This window comes from Plectropomus leopardus, chromosome 19 (genome assembly GCF_008729295.1).
Source record: "Plectropomus leopardus isolate mb chromosome 19, YSFRI_Pleo_2.0, whole genome shotgun sequence".
Classification (NCBI taxonomy): domain Eukaryota; kingdom Metazoa; phylum Chordata; class Actinopteri; order Perciformes; family Serranidae; genus Plectropomus; species Plectropomus leopardus.
In genome coordinates, this window is record NC_056481.1 from 9,068,881 (window position 1) to 9,083,350 (window position 14,470).

Here is a 14,470-nt window from a genome sequence, read left to right on the forward strand (position 1 = left end):
GAAAAGGGTTTTGAGTGATCAGACAAAAAATTAACCTAAAATAAGACTTTTTTAGTGAAACCATTATGTTTTTATACCAGGTGCCATAAAATTAGGACTTGTGCTATCGTGTGTCACTCTGTCACATTTCAGACATTTTAGACATTTTTACACTTGAAAAAAATATTAAATATTAATGCTGTGAGTCCATGTCAGTCAGAATACTCCAGAATTAGCCATAATTGTCACACACATGCATGTCCATTGTAGACAATGTGGCACCAATAAGTCAGGCAACAAATGAAAGAGGAAAACACGGCAGAAAAATGGAACAATCTTTTCTGATAAATTGCCACAGGTTAAATTATGATTTGCTGAACTAATGACTGAAATGATAAATGGATTTAACCATCTAAAAAAACACCAAACATGATTGTCCCATTTTACATCAAAAGGCTGTCCCATTTCACCTGAACATGACATCAGAGTGATGTTGGGGTCCTTGAAGTGTTTGGAGGTCCAGAGTTTCTAAATTATTCTACTTAACATGTTTTCTTCATAGAAATAGCAAAGAACCATAACAAGTTATAAAAGTAATATTTAAGGTAGTCTGACGTTTTAGGTGGTTTCTTGATAATCTACCAAAAAGTGTCCCAATTTATCTGACTTCACCCCATTTATGTGGGCAAATACTTTTTTAAGCACTATAATGACTTTTTAATTATTTTACTATATTTATCATCCTATCAGCGTTTACTATTTTACATCGGGGCTGATTTAGCATCCATCAGTCACAATTTTCCCCAATTTCCCTCTCAGATTAAGTTCAGAGACGTCAAATGTGGCTGGACATGGCAACCTCAAGCCCCCGTGTCATTGCAAAGTAATAATTCAAACATGCTGACTGTGTGGGAAGGGGAGGGGGTGTCTATTGTTGCTCTGCCATGTCTGTCTTCATCCCCTGTTTCCTCAAGCTTTTGGAGGTCATGGGAGCTTTTCTTTGGGAGATCAAGTCAATCACGGCAGGGTCAGAGAGTCACGGCTGAACCACCGCAGGCCCCATCAGACCGAGAGCAGAGAAAACCATACACGGCTGCTGCAGGTGATGGGAGAATCACACACACTGCTGCTGCTCCAGTCAGTGTGTGTGTGTGAGCACAGTTTACTGCTGGGATTACAGCTAAACACTCGCTGGAATCGACACACCCTCAGGGTTAAAAAAGCTCGTTTTCTGTATGCAGACTTGGCTTTAAGCATGTGGCCGTATGAGTTTGACATCTAACTGTTATTGCTTTGGAGTAATTACCAAATTATTAGATGCACTTAAGGCCAATCAAATCATGAGAGGCTCTGATAAAGTCATTAATTCTGACTGTGTAAACAAAATGATCCCTTTCTGTAGCCAGCGGCTTGCCCCTCTCAGAGTCTCCCCCCAGTGGAGGAACAAAGCAAAGCAGAGACAACAATTTGTGGGCTAATTAATGTACAGCCTGGGCGCAGAGAGACACGTGAAAATAAAAGCTGGATGCTTTGCGGGAAGTTAGTTCCTCGGCAGCTCAGACTGTGCAGCAGATTAAAGACGCTTGAAGTGTTATGATGTGAAACTTGGCAGGCAGAGAAGCTGTCTGGCCTCGGAGCATCCTTCATCTCTGCACTCGATGGTCTTTACTCTTCAAGATGGCAAAGACACATCTACTGTTTTTCACATTTATAATAGTGTCTCCAGCTGAGCTTTGCGCTTTTCCTTAAGACATTTAAAGAGTTTAAAGGGGGGTATTTAAAAGAACGATCACCTTGATTTCTGAATGAAACGTTAAAATTTCACATTTTCATTTATGACAACTTATATAGTTGGTAAAAAATATAATTTACAGCTTTTTAAACCTCAATTTAGCTGTTGCATAGGGTAACAATATTTTAGTAATAGTAATAATAATTGCACAAATTTAATTTTCATTTTCAGACATATTTCATGATATAGAAAACTTGGAATAGCAATTTGTTTCTGATATTTCTACAAAAAAAACTCAAATTAAACATTCTGAAAATTAAATTTACTCATTTCCTCTGAGTGAAAAATCCAAAAATCTGTAAATATGGAAATATTTTCCATTTCAAAAGTTTGACTTGTAGACACAAGAAGCCTTTTACTTCACTGAAAGGTCAACTAAGAGCAAGGGCGAGCTTTTGTTTCAACATCAGGGACGACTCATATACAAAAGTTTACGTCTGTGATTTGGTGATATCACAATGTAACAAACAGAATACAATGTGCACAGAGAGAGCCAATTGACCAATCAGAGCAGACTGAGATTCTCAGGAGGCGGGACATAAGCTCAGACAGACTCTTTCATACAGAGGTGATGCAGAAAATGAGCATTTTGAACATTAAAGCATGTAAACCTATTCTAGTAGACCCCCAAAAGACAAATAGAACTGTTTCTGCTGAACAGCCAAAAAAAAAAATCGATATACAAGTTTGCTTCGATAACATTATGCACTTGACTTTAGCCATTTGTTTGCTTTCATCATTTCCGTTTGTCGTCTCTTCTACGGAGCTGAATTGCAAATCAGAGCAATTTAATGTGGTAAAAATGGTGAATGGACTGGGCTTGTATAGCGATTTTCAAGTGTTTTTGACCAGTCAAAGCGCTTTCACACTACATGTCACATTCTCCCATTCACACACACATTCACACACTGGTGGCCAAGGTTACCGTACATGGTGCCACCTGTTACTCAGTGATCACTCACACGATTCACACTCTGAAGTCGCAGCATCGGGAGCATTCTGCAGTTCAGTATGTTGCCCAAGGATACTTCACCCCTCATTTCAACATGCTACATCAGATGGAAAGAAAAAAACAGGCTAGTGCCAACAGCAGGGTGACAAACTAGGACGACAGACGATCACCAACGGCTCTACACTGACAGACTGACCACTGACCATCGTCTTGGCGTATCAGGGCCCAAAGTTGCACGCTCCATTGCGATGGGCTTTCAAACTACTTGTGATGTCACAAAATCAGCTCGAACATACACGACTCAAACTTTAAGATGAGCATCGCGATATTTTTCTCCATCAGCGGAAAAAGGTACACACATCATTCTGCACAGTGAAGTCCAAACATCCAAGTGAAGTAACAAGCAAACCATATTTTTGGAGGGGGACTTTAAGTTTGCTTTGAAGGCATTTGGGTCAAAAGCTTCAACTCAAACTTCAACTATCATTAGTACATAAATATCTCAAGGTATTTGTCTACCTGCCAGGCCCGAGGGAGGTGAATATGTTTCTTAGTAATTAGACGTTCCTCCCTGTCTAGTCCCCTCTGACCAATTACTGTTTGGCCCTGACAGTCCGTCTCCAGGAGTTAGGGAGGCAGCCCTGTAGACAGCATGCTGACCGAGGGAGAAATACAACCAGCCCCGGCCTTCTGCCTCGCTGCTGCTGCTGCTTGAATTAGCTTAATGCTCTCCTGCACTGGGCAGATTTACACCTCCGCTCCTGATTACGTCCTCCGAGAGATCAGATGTTACTGTTCTGTAAGTGCCAAAAATCACACTTTGCTGGGCTCAGCTGCAGAGAGGTTAAATATACTCTGCCCGCTGTTTCCTGCCGTGGTCTTTAAAATACAGAAACTTGGCATCGGGAGAGTCATGAAATGGGAATAGTATAAGTAGAGATATTTCAACTCTAAAAATTCCACCAGCCATTAAATAACTGCTGCTTCGATTCAGCGGTGCAAAGACTCTGTGGACATCATTTGATGTAGCAGGGTGCTGGTGGCATCAAGACTATTAATTTGACCTTAAAATTATATATACACAAGCCAAAGGTTTGTGTCACTTTGGTGATTACTCATGCAGGCTGCGTGATGTGGCAGGACGCACTGACAGTGATATCCAGATGAGGGCAGCATTGCTTTAGACATTGAGAATTACTCAACAAACCATAATCTTTACAACACCTATCATCTATCAACCACGCTGTGCAGCTTTCCAGGAGGCAACATACATCAAAAACCCAGAATCTGATCAGTGTATTGATTTTAATCACGTAGAATTTAAGAAATACCGAGGCTTTGGAATTTAAAGTGAAAGTGATAAATATGTTTCACTGTCTGCAAGTTGGTGCACAAGAGTTTTTACAACCTTTATGGTTCTCTGTTTGCATGCTGCTTTAGAAATATTAACAGTTTTCTCTGGTGGAATGTAACTAAGTACATTTACTCAAGTACTGTATGAATTTGAGGTACTGGCACTTTGAGTATTTTCTTTTCTTGCCACTTTATACTTTTACTCCACTCTATGTTTTAGAGAGAAATATTGTCCTTTTTACTTAATACATTCATCTGAAAGCTTTAGTTTATTTTAAAATTAAGATTTTTTGCATAAAAACATGAGAGTTCATAAAGCAGGACCAAACAATATACAAGTACAACTGAAACATTTAGTTGATTAATCAGTTAGTTGATTGACAGAAAATTAATTGCAAATGATTTTGATGAAAATATAAGTCTGTTTTTTTAAATATAATTTTGGGTTATGTGGCATATTTTGTTTTCATTTAAAACAAATCTTTTGGGTGTTTTTTTCTGTTTGTGTTCTTAATCTTTTTGTTTGTTTTGGGTGGTGATTTTTTTCTAATGATTTTGATCTAATGATCTAATGAGTTTTAAGTTTTAAAGTTAAGTTGGTGCTGTTGATTATATATACTTTTTATAAATAATTTTGAGTTTAGGGGTGTTTTTTTTTAAATAATGTTGAGTTTTAGGGGGGCTTTTAATACTGCAAGTACATGTTGCTGATAATCACTTTTACTGAAGTAACATTTTCAATGCTTGATTTTCACTTGTAACAGAGTATTTTCACAGTGTGGTTTCTAAATAAGTCTTCCTCTACCTACAATATTACTATGCATATATTCTGCTCTGAAGAGGTCGACAAGTTCGCAGTGTGTTATAATGTCAGATGTAAGCACAAGTGTGTATAATTATTCACATTTTGCCATTTAGAGTCAGAACTATAATGAAAAAAGTCCCTTGCTCTCTGTAAAGTTATGAGTTTAAAACATTTCCATCTATACTTGCAAAAAAACTTTTGAAGCAGCCCAAAAATTTAGACATGAGATCAAAAAGACCAAATTACAAAGATTTAATTAACCGACTCAAATCAATATTCCGCTATTGGGACAGCTTGCCTGTAGCACTTCTTGGTTATTTCCGTGTGAAGCTAGCTGGGAACTCTGCTTCCTCATCAAACCAGCTCTCCACCCCCGATCTGTAGGTATGTCTCCTAGCAACACGTCGCACCAACTGCCTGGGAAAACCCAGTGCTTCATAATAGCCTCAGCTAATATAGATCACCACCACTTGGCTCTCTCTCCCTCAAACCAAGATAATAAGCCTGTGTGTACCGAATGTACATTTTGTATTTAGTGCTGAATGCAGCACAAAATAACAAGCCCGGGTTTAAAATGCCAGCAGTTCCTCCTGTGCTTTATAGTCTGGTGTCGACTGGTCTCTGTGCTTGTAAGAGCTGCTTGTGACAGCCGCTCTTGATAAGAGAGTGATGGAGTGTCTGTCTGGAGTGTGTAAAGTTGGAGGCAGTACAGAAAAACAGCATTAAAGTGTTCAATCAAAGGCTTGGCTCACTTTCGACACGTTGGAAATGTGCTCAAAGGACAGTTTGCTACCAGCAGAATCTCACACTTTAATGGTATGAAGACATTTAAAACTTTAGTAAAAGTAACTTAAAATCTGTTTCTATCAGAAATGACTGTTGTCCATTTAAAGTATGGCTGCAACCAATGATTATTTTGAATTAAAAAAAAAAAACAATGACATTTTAGGCTGGACCACCAACTATCCAAACCCCCTGGAGCCCAATTAATTAGCCAATTATTTCATCTCTAGAGCACCGTGTCCACCAAAAATCGGTACATCTACACGTGTTAGAAAAAGTCCAATTGTGTCAGTTCAACTACAATTGGACTTGTGTTAACACGTCTGTCCGGCTGAAATCATACCAAATCGAGTTTCTTGAAGTCGGACTAATACATCTAGATAATGTGGTTGGGAGTCGATTTATTCTTTCATGTATACACTTTAGTCGGATATGAACTTGCCGAGACGTTCTGCGCATGCTCCTAGTCGTCGCACCGGACTTTGACCCGGATGTCAAACAGCATAAATTTGTAGAAGAAAGCCAGGAAAAACAAAAAAGACAAAGAACAGAAGTATCAACATGTAAAGGAAAGTGTAGACTACATACAAAATGAACGGTACCGAAAATATCCGTGTTTTCACCATTTGACATGCAGCCCATTTGCCACTCTGACAGCAACCAGCAGGAAGGGGGCATATCGCCACCTACTGTGGCAGAGTCGACGTACTTCTGCCAATAAATCGATTCTCTCTTGGTATTTGTAAATTGGGAAAAGGACAGTAGTCGAATGCCCCTGATTTATAATCTCCATATTATGTTAAAATAATAAAATAACTAAAACTAATACAGAAACTCATAAAAAAATAAATTGAAACTTAATATAAAAAAATAAGAATAAAAACTGAAAAAAGCAAACCCACTCTGGAAACAAACAAACTGAACTAAATAAAAATAAAAACAATAAACAAATAAAAGCTATTGAAAAACATACAAAATTATAATAACTATGATTTCAGAACCTGGACTCATAAACTGTTTAGCATTTTGACTTGAAAAAATCAATTATGAAAATAGTTACAGATGATTTTTTTTTTTAGAAAACTTATCAGCTAATTGCTGGAGCTCTGCTTTAGAGACAAGCCACCTAAACTGCATCATCATATTGATGACTTCGTCTTGTTTCGCAGAAATAATTCCACAGTATTGTGTCCTCGCTGATTCATCTGTTACTATGATTTTTGTAAAGAAATCGAATGGATAATCTTCAGTAAACACTGACTCAATGTTTAGTCCATGTTTCTGGAGAGCGATGCAGATGCTCACACAATAGAGTATAATAACAGCAGCCTTGCTGTGATGTTTGCGTCGTCATTGAACACAATCCTTTCACTCAGTTTACTGAACCTCTGTGACAACTCAGGGGAGACAGAAAGGGTTCTTATGGCTCTCTGTGACAGCTACACACAACACTACACTGTCATGTTGACATCTATTGACTGCTGCAGGAGCTGCATGTTTGTTTACAGGCGGCTTTAACAGGCAGCTGTACATTTAGTCTCTGGATCCAGGTTGACATTTACAGTGGCAACTACTGTGACATTTTCTCATTTATTAGACAGTTAAACTACAAATAGCATCAGTAAACAGAGGGAGAACCGAAGCGGGATGGCATACTGTAATAATAAGATAAGATAGAACTTTTTTTTGTCCTCAGTGAGATGTGCAGAAGTTGCAGTGGAATATAAAAGTACAAAAAACATCAAAAAACAAATATCCAAAATTCCTAATCTACACAATTCAAAATATATATATAAAAAAAAGATAAACAATCACACGTTGCTCACATCACAAGTTGAGGACAATGTGCTTTTATCTAGATTGAAACAGGGGGCATCATATTTACTCAATGTTTATCTTAAACCACCAGAAACTTTTACATTTGCATGAAAAACTGCAGTTTTGTCATACTGGAGTTACTGGTATAGATTAGAGCAGGGGTCTAAACTTTTTTGCACGGGGGCTGGAATACATAATGAGAAAATTTCTGGAGGCCAGCTGCTTCTGGCATTATGGGAGTTATTTAAAGAAAAAAAAAATGAGACAACTGTCGACTTGCTTTAGGGCTCAGTATTAACAAGAATCTGGCGATGAAATAATCTTACACATGATGAACAGGTTACGCTCCAATATACTGTGATATTTTGCCATACTGTAAGCAGGGTGACATATTGGGCGATTTTTTAAGTCTAATTTTAAGGAAAACTGTCATAAAGACCATCCCACCTTATGCATACAATTTGAGTAGAAAAAGTTTCCTTTTTTTACATACTTGTGCTGGTACTTATTTCTGCTCTTTATACATTTCTTTGCTTGGCATCAGAGTGACTGTAATGAACCACAGTCCCCCGCCCCCCCCAAGGATCAATAAAGTATTTCTGATTCTGATTATTAACTAGAAGAGTGACTGTGCACTAACAGACTTGTGTCTCTTACAAGCTAAGAGAGCAATAGCTATAGGATGGAAAGATGTGAACAAACCAAGTATAAAGCAAAATATGAAGGATTTGTTACTTTGGAAAAACTGACTTTTATTACAAAAGGAAAGCTGGCAGTTTTTGACAATATCTGGGGGAGATTAATGGACTTTTTTGAAACAAAATTCTGAAAAAGATCAATAAAACCAAAGACAGTACTGGGGTCTGGGCAACTAGAAATCAGAATATAACCTGTTGGAGCTCATGTTGTAATTATTTGCTGTTTTTGTTTTGTTTAATTTTTGGCTTGCCTATTGATTTTCTGATATACCATATTTGCTGCCAAGACTATTTAATTTATATATAACATCTGTTAAAACTGAAAAAAGTGTGACGTACCTTCACATTCCTTGTTAAGGTCCCCTGATGACAAATCATGACCTTTGTGATCCCCTGACCTTTCCTCCAGCGCCACCTGCAGATGGACATTTGTGGTTATGATCGAAACGTCTCAAAAACTCTTTAATGGATGAAATCTGATGCAGACATTAGTTTAGTTCATGAGTGAATACTTGCAGTATTTGCTTCAGCCTCAGCCGAAATTTGCTAGCATGCTAACACACTAAACTAAGATGGTAAACATGAAATATTATTGATATCAGCATGTTAGCACGCTGACACTTTTTGCTAAAAGCCTAAAAAAATACTAATACTTTGTTACATCACTTCAATATTTTTGGGAGTATCTGTCCTTAATTTGAGTTTTTCTGTCATATTTTATGTTTACTCCACTACATTTCCTAAATAAAATGCATACTTTTACTTCAATACATTTCCCCTCAACTATTTTGTTACTTAAGAAGAACTTAGGAAGAAAAGAAGGGACGACTAAAGAACAAATGGGAGGGTTAGGAAAAACTGGATTTTCTTCTTTAAATCCTTCAAGTTGTAAAAAAGAAAAAAGGCCTTATTTTTTTTGTGTAATATGCACTCCATTTTTAAGGTAGTGCGAGCATTTATTTTATTTCACTACTTAAGTACATTTAATATCATACAATAACTTTTGATACTTAGGTAAAGCAAATATACTACAGATACTTTAAGACTTTCACTCAGGTTATGTTTTAATTGGCGACTTCTTGTGAGAAATCTGTACTTATACTCAAGTATGGCATTCGGGTACTTCATCCACCACTGCCTTTAGGTCTCTTAATATGAACTGACATTGTGGGCAATTGATATGGGCTAGCAATTGCAAAAGAATGACGAGATATAGATGTTTCAAATGCAGTTTGAATGGTAAAAATCTGTTCAGTCACTGCAGGAATACCAATATCTAAAGTCAAGAAAACTGCTCCAAATTCTGCAGGTTGTAGGCGGATGATATTCACATATTGACCCTGGGAAACATGCACTGATCATTTGAACAAGGGAAAAACATTTCTCTGAACATAAAAGCCTTTGAAAGTTCTTCTTAATGAGTCATGTTAAGAGGATATTGAGCTGGGGAACAATGGATGCGCTCCCCCTCAGTGCAGCCTCACAGATGCTCGCACGACTCGTTAACAGAAAATGTTCGCTGCAGAAGCTCATGTCTCAAGGTGCTGCACTGGCCTCAGATAATTCATCGATAATAAATTAAAATACATTGTTACAAACAGAGGCACAGAATCCAAACTTTACATAATTATTTCTCTCTCCTCGTGTAGTAATATGAATAAAGTTAAAGAACAATGGAAACATGATCTGGATAAACACCTACCACTTGAACAAAGAGACACGATCATACGACATACTTTTCAAAAATGCATTAGATATAAACTTATACAGATTAAAATAGTTAGAAAGATAGTAACTTTATCAGTCCCATTGTGAAATTCAGGTTTCCAGCAGCTCAGTATCTTATTGTACAGACATAAAAACAGGAGAGTAAAAAAATCACCCACAACAAACAATAAAAAGAGGTATAAAATATAAAAAGGATATAAAAGAATATCTATAAAAATCCCAATAATAAAAGAGCCAAAGAATGAGTATCAAAGAGTGGAATAAAAACCATGTGATGTCTGTGATAAAATAAATAAATGATAATAAATACTTTACTGTATAAAAGGCACAGTGCGTGCAACCTGAATTAAGATGTTAGAGTGCAAACAGAGCCCCTGTGCTAGTTAAACAAATAAATGCGTGCACTGAACATATATAACAAGCTGAATAAAATGAATCATAATATTTCTGATCTATTCTGGCATGAGTGTGGAAACAGACGATCCTTAATACATATGTTATGGCACTGCCCAGAAATAAGAACATTTTGGGATGTTTTAGATGTTTAGATGATGTAGATGTACTACAGACGCTTGTCAAGGTTTATATAAACAGGAGGCATATAATTTACTATAAGATATGGTTTTTTTTTTAAAGATAAGCCAGTAAAATTTAATTTGAATCCAAACACTCTCATAACCATGTCACAAGTGTATCATAATACTGTTTTTTTACTCTGGCAAACTGTCTCTGAGTTGTGTATTTGTACTGTGTTGTGTTTTGTGTGTAGCTTTTTTGTGTTTTTTTTGTAGTACAAAATGTAAATTAAAAAATAAGCATAATGAAAAATGTTCACTGCCAAGGGTTTTTGAAGAAGAATTTACACTGAACATATAACCTAGCCTATGTTTGTCTTTTTTTATTTATACATTTCTGATGGCAATTTATTAAGCGACAGACAATAAGCTCAAATAAAAAGGAATCTGTACAGCAGCTAACATGAAAAGCTATGTTTTCTCTGCGACATCAACAGTGTAACAGCAAACCAGTATTCATGTCCATCACTTGTAGTGGAGAAAAAAAAAAAAAGCCACGGGAATCCCACAGACGGCTGTGATTGGATATATGCAAGGCTGGTGATTTATGGTAATATTGTCCTCTTTCATTATGCGAAGGGAGACATTTACAGAGAAGCATGCACATTTGCAGCCTCCCAGCAAATGAAAGTGTGTCAAGAGGGAAAGAAAATATACACATTATTCCAGGCTGAAATGACAAATGAGATGGGGATAGAGTGCGCTGTAAATATATTTCTCCTGGAGAGAAGGAGCTCCAGTAGCTCACAGCTTCCCCCTCCACAAAGCCTCTGGAAATCCTCTCAATTAAGCGATGCATTTCCCTATGCTTTGAGGAGAGAGAGGGCGAAGCATAATGCCTGAGCACAAATCACTGAGAGCCTATTGAAATAGCTGCCAGTTAACTATGTAATATTACCACTGCTGAAATGCTTCACCCTTTATCCCTTTTCAATTGCAGGGCTAGATACTGAGGGTGCACTGGGTATTCTTGATAAGTGAATTATGCCATTGATGGAACTTTTTATTCCCACCTCGCTGTTTGGAGATAATGTGCTTATCATTGCAATGCAATAAGCAGATTTCAGTGACTATAAAAAAAATATATTGGACCCCTCCCCTTGGACTTCAAGTTTTATTGTTTTACAATTTTAAATCGCTGCAGATGAAATAAAGTTTTGGCACTCATCTTCCTAAAACTTTTTAATACCCGAGTGAAAACAAACCTGTAAAATGGATTTAAATTAAGTAAATAAGTGATTGATTGCATAAAGATTCACCCGCCTCAGATCAATATTTAGTAGAGCTACCTTTTGGCAGCATCTTTTAGTCTATGCAGATAGATCTGTAGCAGCCGGGCACTGCGATTTTCTCCCTTTATTCTTTGCAACACTCCTCAAACTCTCAGTTCAGTTTACTATAGAGTTTTTTTTTGTTGCTGCAAATATATTGGACTGAGGTCTGGGCTCTGACTTGGCAACTTCAGGACATTAGTATTGTTGTTCTGAAGCCATTCCTGTGTGGCTGTATCTTTATGTTTGGGGTCATTATTTTGCAGGAAAATAAATCTTCCAAATCGCACTTCTCCTGCAGGTTTTCCTCCAGGATTTCTGTGCATTTTGCTGCATTCAAGTTCCCCGTTCCTTCACAAACATCCTCACAGCATGACACCACATGGCATCACCTTGTGCCGTGTCTTTTTTCCCTTCCTTGTCACTGTTCCAGTTTTTTGATGAATCACCAGAGTGAAAGTTTTTGCATACACAGTGTCTTTTACCTCAGTCATAGAAGCCTGTAGCTCCCTCAGAGTCCACCGGCCTGCTCAAGTCAAGATTTACAGCAGTGATTTTTTTTTTTTGATTGACCTCGCTGTGCTTTGCTGCGTTTCAGTTCTCTTGCTGTAGATTAGTTTTCTTTGTATTCATCATTTCGTTTTTGCCAGGATATTGACTGAACAGCCTTCAGATTCAGGTCTTTTTGCTACTGAACTAGAGAAACTTGTTGATTACACACAAGTGTTCTCAATCCAACTAATTACAGGACTTCTAGAAACAACTGGCTGCAGCAGTGATGAGTGTGTTACAGTGCAGGCAGTGAAAACCCAGACAACAGGCCTTTTTCTCACAGAGGATATTTGACATGTCACAGCAGAAAAAGCACAGGTATAAATGATTATACACATAATGGCTGAATTCAGTTTACCTGCATCAGTTTCAGGGTCTTGGGCTGTGGTTTAAAAGAAAAAACATTCTTTTCCTAAGACACTGATGGAAAATAATTAAAAAAAAAAAATTATAATTCTATAATACCAAGACAAAGTCACTCTGCAATATTTTCTGAGGTAGTAGTTATTGTTCTGTGAATGTCTCATACTGTTGCGCCCCTAATTGAGACGCATACTCAGAATGTGCTGTATGCATTCGCTGAGTTCTTCTAAAACCTCAGTAATACCGTTATAACCCAATTGTTAAACTGAAAATAATAAACTTGGAAAAACGCTTAATTTGGAATATCCAAAATTAACTGATAAACTTCAGAAAAGTGTCATATTTGGAATAATAGCCGAATATTGTGTATGTAAACATAGTCAGTGACTTAATTCATTGTTGTTGTTTTTTTTTTTACATCTTTTGTCTTTTTCATTTAGTGCCAATACAATTCCCGCTTACATTCAGCATGATTCAATAGTGTAAATGAAGACAAAGTCCAGAAAAGTCAGAAAAGGGAGAGATGAATACTTTTCATGAGCAATGCATGCAGAAAAACTTTGCTTTGAATCAATGTATATTTATTTATTTTCACAGTGTGGATGTCCACACTCTAGCTCTCTATGCTTTGGTTTGCAGCATTGATCTGCGATTAGGAGTGCTTGTTAAGTTAGAGGCCATTAACGTTCAGTCATTTTTCTCATGTGGCACCTCCTACATTCCTTTGGGTTTTTACCTACAATCAATGGAAACCATAAATTCCAACAGTTTGATGCTCAAGTAGTGGGTCGAACGCGCATTAGCACCGAGAAAAAAGACTTTAATGAACACCATCGTGTTTTTTGTTATTGTAAGAAGAGTACTGCACTGAAGCAAAGAGTAATGGTCCTTAGAGAGTCAGGGAGTCGAGCCCTGGGTGAGAGTGGAGGAAAGAGGGAAACCATGAGAGAAAATAACATTGGTATGATAGTAAAACTCGCATTTTTATCGAATATTACTTACTCCATTTCTTTCTGTGTTTGGAGAGCAATTTATCATCTAGACAGATAGTTCATGGTAAAATGAAGGCCCTATGGAGCAAATTTTGTACCTTGTATTCAGTAGTGGTAACATGTACACAACAATGATTGGCCCTTGCCAGGATTAATGGGATTTTACTTTATACACATGAGGACGGAGGGAGCTCGAGTGATTGGTACAGGGAGCATGACAGGAAATAAAAATAGATTCCAGATGAGCATTACTACCTTTCTGATTCATCCCAACCCCTCAGAAGACTGGCTCTGTGGGGATTTATACACAAAAATCGAATCATTTATTTGGTTTATTGATGAATTAACAGCATTTAATTCTGCATTCTGAATAGCTGGTGAATGCCAAACATACTAATGAGACATTTTATTGTCTGACAAAATACCACCCATGAGCTACAGCATTACAAGTGGTCTCTTATGACTGTTTCCCACATAAAACTCCAAGGGAAAAGATGTCATTCAGTGTTCCTAATTGGGACGAGAGAGCTTCATAAGCCACAACTTTCTTGAGATGTTAAAAAAAAAACAACAAAAAAAATAAAACACCTTCAAACAACAGATGCTACAGTTTGAGCATTTCTCCTCAGGCGGACACCCACTCACAGAGTGTCAGCAGAATAAGAGAGCAGAGGAATATGAGCCACCCGGGGCAAACACTTCAAAAAGGTCCCACAAGCTGGTTTTATGGTACACACAGCGGGGCCTGTAAATACATTTACAAAATGTGCAAATGAGGATTTGGAAATTGAAGGTTCAACAGCAGTATT